At 41.9% G+C, this 20495-nt stretch overlaps 1 long non-coding RNA gene across 1 annotated transcript; it reads right to left on the bottom strand.

The window, feature by feature from the left end:
* Positions 1-3128: 3128 nt before the first annotated feature.
* Positions 3129-4672, bottom strand: LOC125329617. The gene is made up of 2 exons (XR_007205222.1): positions 4559-4672; positions 3129-4386 (listed from the first exon to the last, which is right to left on the bottom strand). It is a non-coding gene; the product is annotated as an uncharacterized LOC125329617 (long non-coding RNA).
* Positions 4673-20495: the final 15823 nt, after the last annotated feature.

Genomic DNA, 20495 nt, shown 5'->3' on the forward strand with positions numbered 1-20495 from the left:
GAAACAAAATGAAATCATTACATGAAATTATTTGTACTACTGTAATGTTTGAGAGCCCCAGCTAAAATGAGACCTTACTTTAGCAGGTGCTGTGCAGAGCCAGCCAGAGGCAGTTTCTGCCTGAAGTTTTTTGCCATCTCAACACAAAGGAGGAAGTCAGGGGTGTACTTGCTCCCTCTCTTCCCACAGGTGTGGGGCCGGAGGAGGTCTGGGGCCAGCCAAAGCTGGTGAGAATGACAGAAGAGAGCAGAGGTTTTGCAACACCCACATAACCCAGGTAGCCTTATTTTTATTGTTGTTGTTATTAAATACATTATCAGAGCCTCCTCAAGCAGTGCAAACCAAGATGATTTCCTCAAGCTACGCTCCAAGAGGCATATTACACCCCCCCACCAACTTATTGAATTCAATGGAGTATGCATATTATCTTTGCTTATGGCTTTCAAGGCTCATGAATGCTACTGTAATCGTTTTCATAACACAGATCAATAAGTAGAGCCCAAATAGGCCCTGCCTGCCTCAGGGGAAAGGCATTAAGAGTAGCTGGGTAACAGCTTTTTCAAGAGATCTTTCTGCCCACCAAAGGGAACCGACTGTAAACTCTCACCTTCTCAGGAAAAGATCTTATTTGCAAGTGAGTCTATGAATTGTTTTTTAAACAGAAGATGGCAAGAGCTTTCATTTGGAATCAAGGAATCAAGCTAACTGCCTAGGGTTATCTTAAAAAGTCCTAAATCTTAAAGCATTTTAAATTAATCCACATTTTAAAGTGCCTCCCTTCACCCCACATCAGTGTTGTCAGATTGCATGTGTCACTTAGATGCAGAGATCTGCTAGGTATTACAGAAAGATCACACAGGTGAAGTTTGTGTTCACTTGTGGACAACAGGAAACACAAAAAATACCAAAGGACAATAAAACAAATGAAAAAAAAATCCTCACTTCTTGCTATGTTGAAGGAATTTTTGAGTGTGTTTGTCATTTGCTCCAAAAGGAAATATGCCTTGCTATTTATGCAGCAAGTTAGCATATTTCTGAAGACATAAATAAAAATATCAAGGTGAAACACTGAGGAGTTTATTAGCTTAGTTATTAAGAGCTCTTTACACTTAACAACCTAAAGCATACACAGAGCAATTTGCAATCAGCACTTTTTAAGCTCTGAATAATCCATTCCTTAAGCAAGCTTTCCTGCTTCCTTGAAAACATCTGTCATGTCTTCAAACTTTCAAAGAGGAAAGCCAAATTCATTAAAGCAACCTCTTAGCTATGCTTTCCTCTCTCCCTGTTATTCCATCATATCTCCTGTTCTCAAGTGAGCTAATTACTTTGTAATTGGAGCTACAGAGCCTCCTGCCAGGGCAGGACTCAGCCCAGTGAGAACAACTCTCGTGGATGGGATCCAGCTGGATAACTGACAAGTCAACCCAGGGATGTGACAACTGGCAGAGCTGTTGGCCAGGGACACTTGGTCCCCTTTCCTGGTTACACCCTCTCCTCTAATCAGAGATCTGCTCCAGATCCCCTCCTCCCACTGCCATCTCCTCTCCCATCCAGACTGCATTTCCCCACTGATCTATTCCTCCCTTATACACAAACTCCCATCTCCTCCCATCTCCTTCAGCTCTTCCAATCACTGCAGTACCTGAATACCTTCTCTCCCTTCACTCATCAGTTTTTCTTTCATCCTCCTTCTCTCTTTTCCCCTTTTCCTTATTGGTTTTCTCTCTTTTCAATACAATCTGCATTGGAAAAAATAGTTTTGCTGCTAAATAGAATTTGTGAGATGTGCTGTGCTTATTCAAGCCTTGCACTCACAACACCCAGGTTACCTTAATATATTCCCTTAATTATCTTGCTGGCTGACTGCAATACATCATCTTAAACCAAGCTAGCAGTATGCAGTGTACTTAAAGATAGCTCATAGAGTGTAAATGAACCTACCGGTTCTTGCAATGATCATGCAAGTGAGACACCTTCTGGCAAGGGTAACATGAAACCGACACAGTCTGCAAATATAAGACCCCTTTTTTTTTTTTAAGTAATACATGAAAACATACCCAGTACAAAGAGATGAGTGGGATCAGAGAAGCAAAATTCATGTTTCAGATATAAATCTGGAAAATGTGCCATTTTTACAGACTTTCTTAGAGCTGAGAATCACAGCACTTCAGCTTCTTTCCCTGACTGTTCAAATTATACTTCTCACTTTCTCTAGACTGAAAGGCTTTAGGAATCATCTCACAGCAGGTCCTTAAATTTTCCTCAAAATCAAAAAGTGAAGAATATAAGTTTCTGCAACACCCACCTGGTAGCTTTCAGGAGAGCTACAACACCATCTGGCACAAGATGCTCTGTGACCTCTCCTATAGGCTTTGCATTCACTTGCTCTTTGTGTTGTTACCCTTAATCTGAAATAAATATTATGATACAGAGACCATACCATGAATCTAAGAACCTAATACAGGCAGCCAATTCAATCAGAGTAGACAGGAAAAGAGGTGGCTTTGTGAGAAGACAGTGAGAAAAAGAATCAGCAAACGAATGAAATAATAACTTTATCATGGGCCAGGGCAAGGGTCTGTCTCCCACTAAAAAAAACATTACTAAAGCTGTAGCAGAGAACACTCAGGGCAGCACCTCATTTGTCTTGACACAACGCAACATCAATAAGTCATGCTGTAATACTCAGATGTTTTGATTGTTTTTCAAATCTGTGTATTTCCCAATCTTTCATGAATACTTTTTTCTGAGGATGGGAAAGAAAGAGACCCAGGAGCTTTGTTCTGAAATAATGCAATATTTCCCAAATCTGCAATGAGTAAAAATATTTTCACAGATTAACTTACTTAAACTTGGAAGGGAAAATCTTGGAAAAAAAAAAAACAATCCTAATATTTTCATACGGCGATAATGCAACAGCTCAGGTGAAAATTAATCTAAACTAATCAATGTAAACTAAAGGGAGCACTAAAACAGATCCTCATTCTTACATTTCTGTTGCCAACACTGAATTCAAATAGGAACATGCTGGCAGCAATGTAAAGAAAAATAACTTGTTATCCAAAAATTAATCCTAGGCAGCCAAAATGCAGGATACATTATTGAAACATAAGCTGACACACACATAGCATCATCATTGGGATAATTTTATTTAATGTGACAACATCTTGAATTATTTGAAAAACTAATAATTTTCGGTGGATAGGAAACTCCAAAACACACATGAGCTTCCTGACCTCTACACCACCTGTTTCTAAACTCATGAACAATTTAGACATATGCAAGAAGAGTCTATTTGACTGATTGTAAATAGGAAAAGAGCAGATTCTGACACACAGCTCTGTTTGCCATTTGTGGATATGATTGAAAACAAGACCTCCCTTGCTCTGTATTTGGCTGATTGACTCACACAGTCCTTGTTTGTATTATCAGGGGTTTGGAGACCATTGGATCTGATTGCAGGAAATCATTTTCTCTCTGTTCAGATTCATTGTAATTTAGTGCAGACAGAGGGAAGGACAACTTTTGCATTTTTCTGCAGTGTGGTAAAATGTTTTCACAATAATTTTCTACTCTTTTTTTCCTCCTACAGTAGTTTTAAAGCATTCTTAGCTTTGATGGCATCTTTTTTCCTTGCTGGTGGTGCCTGCTGGTGATTAATGTCTAGTTAATAGAATACATTACACAAAATTATCAGTGAGCAAATTAAAATGATCTCTGGCTTTATACTTTCTGAAACCATTAGAGAGGCAAGCATACCTGTGCCATTGCAAGGGAAAAGATCCTGTAATGTTTAATCTGCTTGTGATTTCTGGGAAGCTGTCCCATGATGTATGACTGCCAGGGGAAGACAGTATTATGTCCCTGAAGACTCCAGGGGAGCAGGGCTTCCTGTACTTCATTAGCCTCCATGCACAAAGTCCTTGTGCCTGAGGTGGCTTCCCTTAAAGGCAGACAGCAGTGAAGGGAGCTGGGTCCAAAGGAAGGTTTCCTGAACTTTCAGTCTTCAGAGATTTGACAGCTGAGCCAAAGGGTGTTTTTTGGGCTTTACTTTGAAGGAAAAAAAAAAAAATCTATTTTCCACATTTAAAAAATAAACAATTTTTTTTTTTTAAGAAAACATTTTTTTACAGATTTCTTTTGGCTGAAACAGTAAGTTCTTGGAGTTTGGGTTTCTGCAAGAAGCCGTACTATTGTCTGAAAAATCAATCCATTAATAACAGCTACCACATGGGAACAGCTCCCGAGTAAATTCTTCCTCCTGGTGTATGGCTGTTTAGAAGTTGCACAGAATACATCTCCTTCTCCTACAGACAACGGGGACGTGGATCATTTCACTCCTCCCATTCTCGCCTTCTAAAAACGCCCACAAGCTGAAAACTCCTAAACAGGGAAAAACAAACCTTAGACACCCATTTTTTACCTTGCTTGGTCTTGTGAAAGGAACAGGCTGCTCTTCTGGCTGGTCTGCAACCCAGCAGACAACACAAGAGGGCTCTGTGGCTGCACAGAGCCGGTCCCACCACCGGGCGCTCCGCGATGGATTTCTCCTCACCTGGTCCTTCCGAGCCGGTCACCGCTGGCTGCTGGCACCCCCTTCCCACGGCCCGGGCTGAGCAGGAGCCCTCCCTTCTCCTGCCTGCAGCTGCTCCAGCTCCCGGCCAGCCTGGCTGGGGACGGGGCTGTCTCTGCACGGCGCTGGCTCGGACGGGGCCCGGCAGCGGGGCAGGGAGCAGCCCTGCCCGGGAGGTGATGGGCGCGGCTGACAGCCCCTGCTGGAAGTGCCTGCCCCCTCTCTTGAGTCTCTTTCTAGAGAAGCTCAGAGCAGGCAAAGCTCTTTCTCTTCTGAGACCATTAAAGCTTCTGCAGGCAGAGCTGGCCATGTGGATGGTGTCTGCAGTGCGTGATCAGGAACCTCTTGGGCCTGGTGCCTGTTCCCATCTCATCCCCATCTCCATTCTGGGGTTTCTCCCTGGAGCTGCAGTCACCAGTCCTGCTGCAGGAGCCACAGTCTGAGCTATGAGTTGGTTTTTCATTTTCACCATTTTGCCACCACAGCTCAGCTAGTTTTTCTCAGGAGATCTTTCTCGAAAATTTCCCTGCTTGTCTCAAAAACCTGTGAGATTTGTTACAGTAAGAAAAATATCCCCTTCTCACTGACAAGCTCTGACATTTGGTGAGGGCCCTACTCAGCACCAGGAACATCAGGTAGCTGCTGGCCCCATCACAGCTTTGGCATAGATTGGTTCCTCTCTGTTCCTGCAAAAGTGCCACAGACACCTGTGAATGCCCTCCTCAGAAAATTACCCTGGACCACAAAGCCATGGCTCTTGCCTTGCTAACTGACCTTGCTTTTTCCAGCCATCAGAAGTCATAGATGGCATTTTTTCCGAACTCTCTCCTTTACTCTTTTGAAACTGACACCAAAGAAAATCCCAACCTGCTGATGGAAAAAAACAAAAAAAAAAAAAAAAAACAACTTAAACAGGTAGAATCCAAAAGTCCATGACCTCTTCAGAGTGTGGAGGGTGCTATTATGTTGTAGTCGCTTGATTTAGTTTAGCAGGCTGCAGCTTTCCTGAGAGCTCAGCAGGGATGCTTAGGGCCATTTCGGACGGCCCCGTGGTTCTTGCTCCAGCAGCTACAACCAGTGATGGCAAAGGAGGCAGAGAAGGGTCTCCCATGAGGGTTTAAGAAGACTGTTAATCACATCTTGTCCCGGTGACCCTCAGAGGCAGAGAGATCCCGTGATCCAGGCACAGGGGGCTTTTCTCAAGGGCTCAGGGGCGGTGGCTGGGCGGGGTTGGGGTACAGAAATAGGGAGGAACCAAGGGAGTGACCAAGGCTAGGGCAGAGGAAAGCGGGAGGGGGATTTAGAATCAGAAAAACAGTGGGTAGACAGATCACCAAACTATTACAGTAACTGTCACAGTTTGTCAAACATCCCTGGGCTACGCCATGTCAAAGACTGAGCAACCCAAGCACATGCAACACCACCTCAGTTCAGACCATGAAGGTGCTTTCATCCATGCAGGCAAGAGCAGCAGGAGCCTGCAGTGAGGAGTTTTACAGCATTAACCAGCATTTCAAAGGATAGACAGCTGTAACCACATCAGTGCAGGGCACTGACCCATACTCAGGGCTCCTCTGAGTGTGTGACTGTCAAAACTCCTTCATATCCATCTGGTCTCACCTGCACGACATGCCCAAAGACCTAAACACCTGTTCTGCAACAGGTTCTCTCTGCAAGGACAACAACAAAACATTTAATGAATGTCGTCCTTCTCCCCTGGACAAAGGGCAGTAGAGCCAGCATGGACATCTGCAGCTGGGTATCTGTGGCACTGAATGGCAAGAGTCAAGAGAGGACAGGGAATCAGAGCTGGCCTGAGCCCTGCCTGCCCACCATCCCCTCCCACACATGCACAAGCCTTTCTCCTGGTATGCTTCAATGAATGCACTTGAATCTCTTCACTGCAGGTTTTTCAAGAGGATCCCTGGAGCCTGCTGCACTGCTAGGAGTTGTGCATCTTCTTCCCAACCCATAACATCCACTAACAGTGTCTAGCAGGTCCCAAAGGATTGGAGAAAGTTTGCCCCTTGCCAGCAGGGTGACAGCAGGGATGGCAGAGCTGGAGAAGCACAGGTCTGCCCCGCCTGCAGACACACATTCCCTGTCAGGCAGGTCTCCAAGTGGCAGATCAGAGGAGTCAGCAGCTCTGATGCAAATGAACATGTTTTCTCCCTCTCACACACAAATACAAGCCACAGATAAAAGAAGTCATGCCAGAAGCTGCTGTTTATGAGGAGCAGTTTAACACAGATGACTTAGAGAGCAAGTGGAAACTAAGGCTCAGGCTGAGATCCCAGATAAGAGAGGCGAGGCGGAGTAGGTAGTTTCTAGACATATATCTCAGTGCTCAATGGTGAGAAAAATGTTGAGGCCAGCTCAGGGGTCCCAGGAGCAGAGCAGTATTGAAGGGTCTCCCCTCACAGCTTGAAAGCCTGCTGTGGAAACCAGAAGGAGAGACATGGGACTGCAATGGGACACAGGCAAGGACAAGAAGGGAGGGAGAGGGGAACCCTGTGATGAACCTGCCACCAAAAAGCCATTTTTCCTGTGCCCAAACTCCAGCCTTCCCAAGATCCTCACAAATATTTCTGGACTACAGAGATACAAATAACGTCCTTAAACCAGATGGAAAGAGCCTGGTGAGGGGCAGATATTTGTTCAAAGCCAGAGAGGTAAAGTAAAGAGAGGTCATCCTCATGGAACAGGTCACTGCTCTGTGCCTCCTCTGAGCTGCTCAGTGCCCAGTCCCTGCCACCCCCAGACCCAGCAGGGCCCCTTCCAGGAGAAAGCCTGATTGAAGCTGCTGTTCCTTGAACATGTTTGGAGAAGTGCAATGAAGTTTCCTTTCCAGAGTGACAGCACATGGAACATTCTAGCTCAGAGCCCCCCACAACCTGCCCTCCAAAATGGCACAACATCTTCCTCTCCTCTCATTCATGCTGCTGTGTCTGTGACTGAGCTCTGCCTGCAAGAGACAATTCCATTTCAGTGCAACAGATTCAAACTCTAATTGAGTTTTCCCATTTAAATCCAGGCAGGAACAGCTCTGCCAGCCTGCGGTCATAAGAGCTATTTTTGAAGAGAATTTTCAAAAGAGCCAGGAAGTCAAATATAACATTTTAAAAACATTTTAAAGTGTGTGTGTGCACACGTGAGTGCGTTTTCTTCTGCAAGCAAAGGAACAATTGCTCCCTGTGCATGAGAGGAGCCAGGTTGCTTTAATTGTGTGGCTGCTGATATGACTTCTTTGTGGCAGTTGAAAACAAAAAAATCTTCAGTTTATGTGTGTATTTCTGCTTTAAGTGGCTCAATGCAATGGAAAAAACCAAAATGCTGGTTCTGTTCTTTCAGCCCTGTCTCATCCCAGACACCATCTATCTTCATGCCACTCTACGGCTACTTGCATGGTGGTGTCCCCTCCCTTATGCTCTTTAACTCAAGTGCACAGTCTGGGGATTATTTGGAATACCTTATCCCCATCACTGTATAACACAAGGAAGGACTGCTTTAAGATGAAGATACTAGATTAGGACTCACGAATGAGTGAAACCCAGATTTCACATTCAGTACTGATTCAAACTTCTCATGGAACTCAGTTTTCCATCTTCTATTATGGACAAGTGAAAAAAAATCTTTGTCTTTCATCCTATTCTCTCTCAAGTCAAAGTCCAAGGCATTTTCTCTTTGGCAAGTACACTGAACACCTATTAAGCTTCCATCACTAATTACATTGTAAACCTGTATTTTCTATCACTTCCTTATATTATCTTCTAAATACTGTATGTTTTTCCTAAAGAGCTAAGTGAACTCCTTGATAGATGTTTTGATCTCTAGTTTAATAGGCCTTTACAGTTTAAATCAGTGTTAGGAATAAAAGTCAATACTTGCATACTGAGATGGTTTCAATTTCATTGATCCTTTAGTAAGGATGAGAGTGCTTTGCAGAGTTTACCATCTTACAGATAAATCGACTGGCATGTTTTGAAGGTTCAAATACTTTAACAAAGATGCTTTTCCTAGGATCAAAATGTTTGCACAAAAGCATACATTTTGCTGTAGAATAATGAACAATTAAATGCTGATGAGACCATCCTCATTTTGTGCTATAAACACAAACTCCCAGCTAGAGTGAAGCTTTGCTCTGAATTTCTCTCAAAGCAGAGCCAGTTTCACCCCATGCCATTTCCATTTATTGGTCCCCTACTTCAGCTTGTTTCTGAGGACCTAATGAAGAACAGTGTTTAAAAAGTCACACCCTAAAATTAAGATAACCAATATCCACCTCTCTCCTCTCATCCACTAAGCCAGTCACTTCACTGGGGAGGTTATCATCAGCCCTCTGTGCAGTGAGGAGGAAGGTTTGAAATCCAAGGTCACGGCATGGAAAAGCCAGTTTTATTTTCCCAGTGCTTGGAATTGTTTACTCCTGGGAGTCAATCCTGGCATGAAGAAGGTAGATGTGATTTCTTCATTTCTGTTTTACATTAGTAGCTCTTGTTTAACCTTGATCTCAGATATTTAAGTGCATTGCAATATTCTGGGTTTAAAACTGTGCTGTGACCTTTAGAAAAGGATCCTGAGGCTAAAATATCAGTTCTGCCATTCTAAGGACGGCTCATTTCCCCATACAGAGCATTTTGTGTTGCTAGCAAGGAGCCTGGTTTTTATGGTGTTCTTCATGAAAACAGAAGCTCAGCCTTGGCATCATCTCTCCTTGGAGTAAATGAGAAGTTAAATTGGCCCGTGTTTTATGATAAACGCAGTTGAAAGCTTAGTTGAAAATTGGATTTTCTTTAGAATAGAAAGCAAGGAGGACAAACGTCAATGGAAGTACTCTTTTTGGCATTCCTGTGCCTTGGAGCAGCTCTTTGAAGATGGGTTTTCCGATGAATTATGATGAACTAGGCCCAGAAATTACTTCCATAGTCTAAACTCTTAAATATTTTACCACCACATTAAAGAGAAAGACTCTCCCTGCCACCCTTAGACCTTCAAAGCCAGTTCTCTGCAGAGATGTGAAGGAGCAGACAACAGATATTACCAATGCAGATTTATTTGGAGATCAGGAAATAAAAGTATGTAGGTGTCTGGACGTGGCAAATATTGCTCAGAGCTCAGACATAGCTGGTGTGTCACTTGAGCTGCAATAAAAGTCCCCACTGGCCGCTCTGTGTGCGGCACATGCAAGAAGTGCCACGTTTGCTGACATCCTAGGAAGGGCCCAGCTGAAGGACATCAGGCTGGGGCTGGAGCACAGGCTGTGTGAGGAGAGGATGACAGCACAGAGGATGCTCAGGCTGGCAGTGAGAAGCTTCAGGAGGAACTTGTTGCTGTCTTCTACTACCTGAAAGGATTTTATAACAAAGGAGCCAGGCTCCTCTTGTAGAATCACAAGGACAGGATGAGGGACAAAGACCACAAGGACACAAAGAACTAAATCTTCTCTGTGGAAGACAATAACCACTGAAACACAGGACCAGTGAGTTTGTGGACTTTCCATGGTCAGCCCAAAGCCCTGAGCAACCTGACCTGACTTTGGAGTTGTCCTTGTTTTGGGATGGAGATTTGTCTGGACAGCCTCCAGAGGTCTGTTCCAGCCCAAACCACTCCCTGAGTCAGTGACTTACAGGAGATTTAATATAACTTAATTATCTCAGGGTAAGACAGGGTATCCAAACCCTTACTGAGATTTAGATACGCACAAGAACACACTAAGCTCAGTGAGAGTCCTGTCTACATCAGAAAAGATACTGAAAACTTTGGTTAAAAATCCTTCCAGCAGGCATTGAAGTTTCAGTAAGTCTGGGGCTGTTACTAATATATCTCAACACTGAGATTATATAAACATTTCAAACAAGCAGAAAATTTCAAAATTATATGTGTGCTCTTCACTTAGTTTCTCTGATAGCAGAACTGTTCTTCCTAAATATGCAGGAGTTCCTTCACAGAAGTGTAGTCTAGATACGCTGGTGTATTTTTCTCTTGGGAGACATTTTTTTCAGATTCATTATGGATATAATTTGAGAGGAAATGCTCATTTTTTGTCAGTAGTCTATGGTATCACATGAAGCATCAAATTCTAGGAAAGCACTCTGATAGAATATGAGAATTTTATATATATGTGTGTGTGTGTGTGTGTATACATCTATCTAGAGATATATAAAATATGTGATATTGCAAAGATATGTGTTTTAAAAGTCTCTGTTAGATACAGGGCATTCTTCCTTTGCATCTGCTGCTGCTTTCTCAATAATTTATCTGTAATTAATTATTGAGATACTTTTTTTTTTAAATATAAGCAAAATCTTAAGAGCACAAAACACAGAATCATGAATTCAGCATGGAACTGCTCAAGCAGAGACAGAGTAGAAAGGCAAAAGAATTGTTATTGGCATACAAATAGATGAGATAATGGAAAAGGGGATATACTGCTCAGGAAGCAGTTTTACACATGTTACTTTTCAAGTGTTCTACAGGATGGAAGTCCCCATCTAATAACAGCATTTAAAAATTGTCATTAAAGCCTTAATCCTTTAATGTGCCACATGTGGGTGGCTTCTGTCCAGATGCCAAGTGAGGCTGGGGAGGAGGTGAGCTTCGTGAGAAAGGGGAGTTCTTCAGATAAGCATCACATTGTCCTGCAGGCTTACAGATCCTCCCTGCACCATCCCCCAAAGACCTCAGAGAAGATTTTCAGCAAAGTGCAAAAAGAGAAATTTAAAAAAAAAGAATGGGAAAAAAGCATCTGAAGTGCATTCCTTTCAGCAACAAACTCAGGTTTCTAAGGTTTCTCTATCACTCATTAGCAAAGGTACAGTCACAGGTCCCCAGAAATCAACAATGATTTTTAATATTAATGTACATTGATACTAATACATATTTAAAGAATTTACCTACCCTTAGCTGAACCACAGAAACTGAAAGCTACTGAGCTTCCAGCAACCTGCAATGCAATATAAAATGGATTATCTTAAACAACCATTTCTGGAAATGGTTGGCACAAAGGTATGCAGAAAATTGCATCCTCTCACCTGAGAGATGATAATTTCATTGCTTGCAACTGTCTTACCATAATTTTATTTCTTTGTGGACCTCAAAAGGAACCTTGCATTGCACTTTTATGCCAAGGCAGTGGATACAACAAAACAACAAAAATCCTGAACAACAAAAATCCTCACTAAAATACTCTTTAAAAAATAGCTGCAAATTCCACCTAATATCCTGTTTTCTTGGCCCAGTCTAGTCAGTGTGGCCAGTATCTGAAACTCAGGAAACTGTTGAGATATCTGTGAGTGAATGTCACACTGGCAAGCACAGAGAAGAGCTAATCACTTTGCAGGATATTAGGCTATTTTTGTCTCCACATACAAGCCATTGAAGCCATGGTAATGGAGTTCTGCAATATGTGTTTCAGGCACAGAATGGTTAAATTGTAGCTACTGCTCTCAACATTAGCAAAAAAGAAATATAAAAGGATACCTCAAGGACCTAGGCTCTTTGTAACCTTTGAAGCAGCAAATCTCTGACAATACTTCATAGAGTAAGTACTGGAAGATAAACAGCTGCACCAGTACACGTTATTATCAGTTAAATTATCAGATTCCAGCTGGCACAAAAGTCAAGTCAAGCAAATAATTAAAACTTCCAAGAGGAGCTATGTGCCTATGGGGTTCATCCTGAAAGTCACTGGAGTGATTCACTCACAGAAGTCCTGATGCTTAAATATCTAAAAGAAGTTATTTGTAACTAGGATATCCATTGCTCAGATTTCGGTCAGAAGATTAAAAGAAAATTTAGACTAACAGAAAGCTCAGCAAAATAAATATCACATGTCACTGGCCTGAATATTTGCAGCTGCTCTAGATGTTTGATCTAGTGGGTAAAACATAAAATGTCTCAGGACTCCTTTATCCTACCTCTGATCTTGATATTAACATCTTTGTTACAATTACCCAGGCACTGTAACCTAGATGTGTGTACCAACAGTTGACATTATTGCTGCTATTTTATATGCCAAAGCTGCTTTCTAGCTGGTATCAAAATAAGAAATCAAACTTGTTGTAAATAGACCAAATTGCCTGAAAAGTTACAGAAAAGGCAGCTGGGAAGCTGCTGAGAATCTGAGTTTTTCTGTGTTGCAGCATTCAGAGGAATCTCTCTTTGAGATAGATCATTGCCAATCCTGTTCCAATTTTCACCTTTTGTTGAAGTATTTCTTGAGCTTGAATCCCCTCCCAAATATGGGAGGGGGGAGTAGGGAGAATCTAAAAACTGGGGATTTTAATCTTCTGTGCTCTCTCTGTTGTCACTGGAGACACTTCCTTTGTACCTCTCCCCATGGTGACCTGGAGGTAAACTGGCAATACAGTACTGAAATAATCCCTTTTCCACTAATTTTCACCCCCATCAGAGGTGACAGGGACTGTGTAGTGGACAGATTTGGAGGCTGTAATAAATGAGGTCCCCAGGTGCACAACCCTGATGCCCTACAAAACAACAATTCATAAAGATGTCCACCAAAACCATCTGAAACTTGTATTGAAAAGCATTAGATGGGAGAAAGAAAGAAGGGAAGCAGAAGAAAAAGAAAGGGGAGAAAAAGCCAAGACAAGAGGAATGGTGAAAGAGAAAAGGAGCTCAACAGAAGAACGTCTGAGTCACTCTTTTATTAAAACTTTCTGTAAAGTTCAAAAACCCTACTGCATTTTATCTGTGAGCCTGAAAAGATGAAAGGAGCAAGGAGCAGAAGGTTGTAACTTTCATGTATATACACAAATGCTTCGAAGGAACCTACCTCTGCCTTACAACCTCATTCAGTACTTGGAAGTACAAACACAAATTAAGCAAAGGCTTTGAAGCCCTCAGCTATGCAGAAGTCCCAGCAGAACAAGGCGTTCTGAGCTGAGGCAGAAAGGCTCCTGCAGTGTTGGAGGAACACAAGTGCAAAGAGGCAGAGACAGAAGATGTCTCTTTTAATCCCCTGATTTTTGCTTGTGCCAGGAGTCTCATAGAATCCATAGGGGGAATTTGCCTTGGAATGCCAGGAAAGTTCCTGGCCTGGCCTGTCAGCATTGTGTGTAGCCTCTCTGTCAGCCAGCTCTGTTGGCCTCAAGTGCCCTTGGTGAGCACACACTTGCTGTGGCTGGAAGGCTGTAAGTGAATGCAGCAAGAAGAGACATCAAACAGAAGAGGCTCTGCTCACACCCCCAGTGCTGCTGTGCACAGGAGGAAATGCTGCTGCAGTCAAAACCCCTGAACTACCAATGAAGGTGCCAGATATCTCCACATCAGCTCTTTCTGGACAAGATTTCATCGGCTGAGAAATCCTCCACAGACACAGGGCACCACAAGTACCCCAAGAGAGTTCTCCAAGCAAGAAAGCTCAAAATACGTGGTATTCAGTGCACTCTCTACAGGCTGGACTGTTTCCATGGGCCATCTCTATCCCATCCCTGGGGCTATATTGCTCTGTCTTTGACTGGATGTCTCTACTCAGCAGAGACACTCCAGCACTGCTCTGGTCTTGCCGCAACCAGACTTTGTCCAGAAAGTTCTACTGAGCTTTCAATGACTGTCAGCACAAGTAGGGAAATAGAGAGAGGAGAAATAACCAACCTACTATCAGCAGGGATGTGCCATAAGTATCCAAGTTGGTAGAGCACACTGAAGAGGAAGTCAAATTACCATAGTGTTGCTGTGCACACAAGAACCAAAATTCTACATCCCAGATGAGAAGCTAAAGCAAAAACCTGCAGAAAGTGAGTTCTTTGGCTTGTTTTTGGAGCCTGAGGACTCCTTGTTTTGCGTACAGAAGGGGAATATTGACTTTGGCAGCACAGTGTACAACCTACAGGCCTCCAAATCTCTTAAGCCCACTGCCCCTACTCCCATAAATTCCTCTTAGGAATGAATGAACTTTGTTGTTAAAAAAAAAAAAAATCTGATTAATGATGGCCAAGATGAAAAAGGAAATGTTTAACCTCTGAACTCAGGGCTAAATTACAGCAGGGTAAGTGTTGAGGACCTGTTGCTACTATTTATTTGCTTTAGAACAGTAACAACGTCACCATTTCCAGCCAGCAGTTATCACTCTTGCTGGGTTAGCGCTGAAGGGGTTTTTTTCAGTGGAATCAAACAGTTCAGGGCTTTTCCACTCAAGTTTACAGCATATCTCTGTAAATGTAAATCATCAAAGTCCTGATGATCATCCAGATGTTGCTGTTAAAATACATGGTCATATATACATATGAGTGTTTATGTATATACATATATATATAAATGTGCATATATAATCTATATTTATATAAGTTTTAAAAGTATATAAATATGTCTATGTGTGTTTGAATATACTCATGCAATGGAAGAAAACAGATCCTACTGTTGGAGATACTAAAAAGTCATCTGGACATCATCCTGTGCAACTGGTTCTAGGTGGACCTGCTTGAGTAGGGGGCTGGATAAGAAGACCTCAGGAGATCTCTTCCAATTTCAAACGTTCTGTGATCCTGCAATTCTGTTTTTCTACCCAAAAGCAATTATTCAAGTTGGCTGTATTCTAATGGCATCCATCTCTGGAGCATATGAACAATTTAGCAGCATGTTTATCCAGTTCCTAAGGCCCCAGAAGAAGTTTTCTTTGTTTTTGCTTTTGGGACCTGCTGTGAAAAGTTCATTGTTTTACTCTTAGCAGTTCAATAAGCTCCAGGCTGGAACACTGAGCCCAATGACAAAAGTTAAATATCCCTACATTCAACAACTTTATGGAAGATTTTAATCTCTAAAGTAAAACCTCTCTAAATGCTTTGCCCGGAAGGACAGATTCTGCAAACATAAATTTTACAAAAAAGTTTTTCTTCCACTCAGTGGTGAGCTTTTCTTCCTTACAGCTGTCTCTAGGTTAAAATTAGATGGAAGAGAAAACTTTCTAAGCTTGTCATGAGAAATGTTGTATCCCAAGTTACTGAGAAATACTAATGAGTGTACTAATGGATAGAATTAGGATCTTTAATGACTTACATTCAGCTGCCTGGAGCCTTACAATCTATGAAGGACTGAAGGAAGGCTCCCAGAGGGTCTCATGATGTGCTGATTCTCAAATCAATCCTTGGATCAGTTTCCTGGGAGTGCTCACAGACTTAGTAGTTTCAGGCACCAATTCAAGAAAATTGTCTTATGCACTATCTGCCATTGCAGATACTCCAGAGTTTTCAGCACCCAACAACTAAAACAGGGAAATCTCCTGATTTCTAACAATTTTGCAATGCTTAAACACATGCATAGGTTTTAAATCCTTGTATTAGGCCATATTCCTAACTGCTTTCCATAGTTTGACCATTTTTGGGACTGGGTTACACAGTTCTAAATCTGGTATATTATGCCACATAACCAAGTGAATTCCAGACTCTTGCTCTTCCAGATAGGAAGAGATGTTAGGTTGATTTGGGAGCTTTATTGCACAAACTCTATTTTGTGTCTGCTTGAAGATAATTTCAGTTTTAGTTGCTTTGTAGGCCTCAAATAAGATAGATACTTGTCATTATTTACTATTGACTCTTTTCTTAATTTTATTGCCCTCTGGCAGTAAATGCATTTTGCTTAACCACAACAAAGCCCCAAGGACTGTCTCAAGATCCCTGAAACCTCAAGCAAAGAATGGCCTGTCTTCTTTACATCTGGAGCAGGGTCCAGCATTACAGCGGAGAAGAAAAAAGTGACACTTTGCATTTTTAGGAGATTTTCGTGTTTCATCCTAGCCATTTGAAACCCTGTTGTTCACTGCCACAACAAAAGAACATCTTGAGTTCCTACAAAAGCACAAGCCTGATATCACACTTGAAGGGAGAAAACCAGATAGTCTAAATTGAGTTCTTGCAGCAAGTGTCAAGAAAGAAATCACACAGCTGAGAGGAAAGCGAGGTAATCTTGATATGGTTGAGAGGATAAGTCTGGCGCCGACTGCCAGAGAATATTACAGTCAATGGCACCACTGGCCTATGGAAATGGAGAAATGATTTTCATAATGCTGCATAATGATGAAAGACTGGCTGGATTTTCTGCTTGTGGTTTCTTATACTGAGGAACATAAGAAATGCCTTGACATTTTCAGCACTTCAGACAGAAGTCCAGGTCTTGGCAGACAACAACTGAGCTAATTATGAGAAAGGTGTAGGGTAAAAAAAAAGAAAGGCTCCTCCCAGCATGTCCCAGCTTTTCTCACTCAGGAGTTCTTGTGACGTGAAGAAGGTGGAAGCAGCAAATTTTTCTCCATCAGGTCTGGTCCCCTTGTGTCCCTTGAATAGCCCAAGCTGGCAGTCCTATTAGAGGGCGATGGTACCCCTCAGCCACACTCCACAGCTTTGCTAAAACACTTTCTGCAGCAAAATAAAGACATAATTCACTATGGGAAGCTGCCAGCATGTAGCCATTTATTGCAGGTTTGCTTTGTGATTCCTAAAGACCAGAGTTTCACGCCTCTGGGAGGGTCAGTGGAAAGCTCAGCCCCAACATTTCCTCTATTCCTGATCCATATCTCCATTTATTGCAGGTTTCTTTCTGATTCCTAAAGACCACAGTTTCACGCCTCTGGGAGGGTCAGTGGAAAGCTCAGCCCCAACATTTCCTCTATTCCTGATCCATATCTATAGAGAGACCAGATGAATTCCCTGCAGCTTCGCTCCATGGCTCCTCTGAAATCCACCCATGCTGGAGAAGGTGCTCTCAAAGTTAAGTTTTCAATCAGCAGTTAAAATCTCTGTATCTTTCTCCAAACCTTGAGATATCTACTGCCATCAAAGACAGAGATACCATCAAAGAACCAACTCAACCTTGTACTGAGGTGAAAATCTCTCTGAATTATTCTCTCTCACCCAAGATGAGGCATTTAATATTTTCCTTTTCTCCCCAGAGGCAGTAAAGTTGAGGGAACACTGACATGTAAAATGAAAACAAAAATACAGTGGGATGTATTATCTCCATGAGGTGGAATCTGTGTGGTTTTTTTCAGACCTTCACAGTGCAGACTGGCGGGATCATCAACAACCACTGAGCTCCTACATGCACAGTCTATACAAATAATGGTGACTGCACAAAGGCTGGAGGTGTTCTCTGACCCACACATCTCCCTGACTGCTATTTAAGGATTGAAGATATGGTTGACCCTGTTTAGGCTGTGCTGCATTACATTTCAGTGTTGCATGGTGGGGTTTCCTTTATCTGTACTCAGTTTCTGATGTTACAGAGATGTCTCCACACTCCCTCTTCACTTCTGTGATATTTTATGAGGCAGAATGTAGGCAAGGTAGAAAAGCTGTGATTCAAATCATCTCACAAGTGGCATTGCTATGCCATTGAAGCACTCCAAAGTGACTTTGGCCCATACCAGAGAGCTAACACAGCTCTAAGCCTCCAGTATATCAGCTTAAAAGCAAGTCCTGTAGACTCCTCATTTCTTTTGAAACCATCCTGCAAGAGATGTACAACCAAGGAATAAATACAATTTCTCGGAGTACCTAATTTTCACTTTGGCAGAATCTGTAGATGCTATGTTCCAAAAACCTCATGGGAATTGGGTTATCCCAAGTCCTACTGTTCTGTGCCCCTTCATCTAAATTAGCTGAAATTGGCTAGTATACTTAGAAGTATAAGACATAAATGCATACACACAGAGAATGAAACTGTACAAACTATACTGAGCCATGCAGCTGTTGTCATCCTGGGGTACCTTTTAGTGGCTAAGATTGTCATTTTCAAGAGTCGATCAAAACTGCTAGGGAAGTCTCTTCCATAAAATCAGCATCTCCATCTGTTCTCCCTGAGTGATGCTCAGTGCTTGCCACAAACATCAACCATCTGTGAAACGTCCTGGCACCCTGATTTATGTCAGAAATGGCTAAGTAGGTCCTTTGGATCAAGACACAATACAGAATGAATGTGCTTAATCCAGCTCTTAATGCTATCATTGTTAGAGTCTATTTGCACAAATCAACTTCATCTCTCAATCCTTGCCAAAGTGTCACCTTCCACTGGAAGTCTCCTGTATTATCCCTGTAGGAACTACCAGAAGACATAAAGGATGATATCAGGAGGATAAAAAGAACCTTCAAAAAAAAAAAAATCCAAACTTCTGAAAACTTCTGGAGAGGTCAGAAACTGTTTGGGGGCCGTGAATCCACATTGAAATAAACCTCTGCCAGAAACTGTCAGTTCCACCTATCCCAGGCAGACAGTCTTTTCCCATGGTTTTTCCCAGTTTTGGTAATCACCTGGATACTATAAAATATAATTACAAGTATTATAAAGACCAGCATTAGTTCAGATGACCCCTTATTCTTTTGGTTCTTTTAAGAATTGGGCAATCTAAGCTTGTTTCATGCTTATTCATTTAGCTGAATTCCACCATGGAACTGGAAAACAAATTGAGTTTAGTGTTTAATATATCTGCAGTTGCCAAAAAGAGGGCAAGACAAAGAAAAAACAATTTCATAAGGCAAACTTCCCAGCTTCCATGCCCAATAAGCATTTTTTCATAGGAGCTAATAGAAAAACTTTTGTTTGCTCTTCCATAATTGCACAGAATTGACCTAGATTACCATAAAGTCTGAACTCTAGAGGAAACTAATTTCTGACAAGGTAATCCAGATTTTAGGCCAAATAACACATACCTGGAGGTACCCTGTGGACTCCACTGAAACACTGTTGCCAGTCTTCATGAACTGAAGGAAAAAAGGTGCTAAACTGACTTTTAATAGTACAGAAATCTCGTGGAAGTGTGGGAGTTTAAATGACAGATGCTTTTGGTTAGAAATACATAATCATCATTCATTTCATCAGCTGAAGGAAAAATGAAAAATTTCGTAGAAACCCAACAGAGATGATAGTTTAATGGTCTAGTAGGATGTGTACTACAAGACACTGAAAACACAAGGATTGTTTAAACATGCAGTGATGAATTTGGCCTTATCTTGCTCAGCAAGAGTCAGAACAGCTGGATCCTGATGCCAAATGTAAGCAAAAGCAAGGCAAGATGTGCAGTGAATAATCTGGATTTGCTTCTCTATTCAGCAGTGGAAAGTAAAGCACAGCAGAGACACCTCAGTTTCCCACCTCTCCTATATCTATACATAAATATAATAGAGCACAACCCACATTTGTTTAAACAGAGACTCAAAAATGTTTGAGCTTCAAGGAAGCTTAAGAGATGTCCTAGAGATACTCTCAGAGAAAGAAAACTTCAGAGCTCACTTATGCTAAATTGCATGAAATGCCCAGTTTTACAGCTTCATTCAAAGCTTTTTCATCCACAGGGGGGTATAACTTATGAAGAAGATCCACAAATTTCAGAAACACTGTGATTTTCAGGTGATCTCTCCATTCACATTATTCAGTATATCCAATACTCTGGCTGAACAACAGCTTTTTTTTGGGGGGGCAGGGGGGGAAGGTCTCTAATTTTAGAAGTAGAGAAGTGACAATAGGATCTCCACTGATTAGACAGCTCTACTACAAGCAAAAAAATATATGTTGACTCTAGAAAGTTATTTATGAAAGAATGAATTGAAAAGCAGGAAGGCCAGTGAGTGCATAATAAACCTCAAAGCATTTTAAATATAACAAGGGCAACAAGAATATGAGCCTTTTTAGGAAGGAGGAAAGCAGAAGGGGGTAACTTAAATGAGTGTGAACATTCAAAGAAATCCTAAGGTGGAAAAAAATAATCAGAGGTTTCATCAAGGAATATGCTCAGGTATTAAGGAACAAGTAATTTTGAGGGGGGGCCTAATGTCCGGACACCGGCTCAGCAGGGTTTTGAGAGATCTCTGAATCAGACAAGAGACATAATAATTCTCATTTGAGAGACAAATCTCTAAAGAGCCTTCAACATAAGAGATTTAGATATTGACAGGAGATGCACACAGAAATC

The sequence above is a fragment of the Corvus hawaiiensis genome, chromosome 8 (genome assembly GCF_020740725.1).
Source record: "Corvus hawaiiensis isolate bCorHaw1 chromosome 8, bCorHaw1.pri.cur, whole genome shotgun sequence".
NCBI lineage: Eukaryota > Metazoa > Chordata > Aves > Passeriformes > Corvidae > Corvus > Corvus hawaiiensis.